The sequence below is a fragment of the Myotis davidii genome, unplaced genomic scaffold (assembly GCF_000327345.1).
Source record: "Myotis davidii unplaced genomic scaffold, ASM32734v1 scaffold148, whole genome shotgun sequence".
Classification (NCBI taxonomy): Eukaryota; Metazoa; Chordata; class Mammalia; order Chiroptera; family Vespertilionidae; genus Myotis; species Myotis davidii.
Genome location: NW_006299479.1, coordinates 246,227 through 247,080, shown reverse-complemented (window position 1 = coordinate 247,080; position 854 = coordinate 246,227).

The window sequence follows — 854 nt, the reverse complement described above, 5'->3', positions numbered from 1 at the left end:
TGTTTGGGGGGTGCCTGGCCACAGGACCTTTGGTACCTGTTCTGCTGCGCGCCAGCCACGGGGGAGGCGGGAAGGCGCAGGTGTTTGGAGATGCGGACTCTCCAAGAGAAAAAGGGACCCTCTCGGTCCCTCCGGGGGCCCCCGCGCTGTCAGAGCAACCCCCAGAGGAGCCGGGGGCGCAGGCTTGGAGCGGGTGGTGTGGCCGGAGGACGGAGGTCTCCTGGAGGCTTGGGGGTCGTAGCCTCGCTTGGCCTCCGCAGGGATTTGTTTTTTCCTTACTGGCCAGGGGCATTGGGGAACCTTTGCAGAGGGCATCCGGGCACCTGGGAGACTAGACCCTTGGCTGCCGTGAGCCTGGAGCTAAGGACTCCACGGCGGGGCTTGTCTGGGCGTCTCCAAGGGAGGACGGAGCTTTGGGGGAAGATGACTCTATGGGAAAGGATGTGGGTACTTGTCTTGAGCCTTTAGGTGACAGGGAAGCTGGGAGCCCTTGTTTGGCAGGAAGAACAGCGGGAGACCCGAGAGATCTCAGACCTGACGTTGAGATCGCGCTGCTAGTTGCCTTGAAGGGCCCATCTCGGTGGCCGTGCTCAGGTCCCCACCTCTGCCCGGCGGGGTCCCAGGTTTCCTGGAGGCCAGGTGAGGGCCAGCTGCAAAAGCCAGGAGGCCCGGAGCCCCTGCTGTCCCGTGCTCCTGGCCCAGGCGTCCTGTGTCCCGTGCTGTGGCATTGCCCCACGCCGGGTCCGATGGCGGAGCTCCTAAAACCACTTCCTTTGCTCCGGCGGCATCCTGGCTTAGGCAGCCTGCAGAAGCCGAGAACCACCAACAGAACTTGTTTCTTCCCCTTTTCGCTG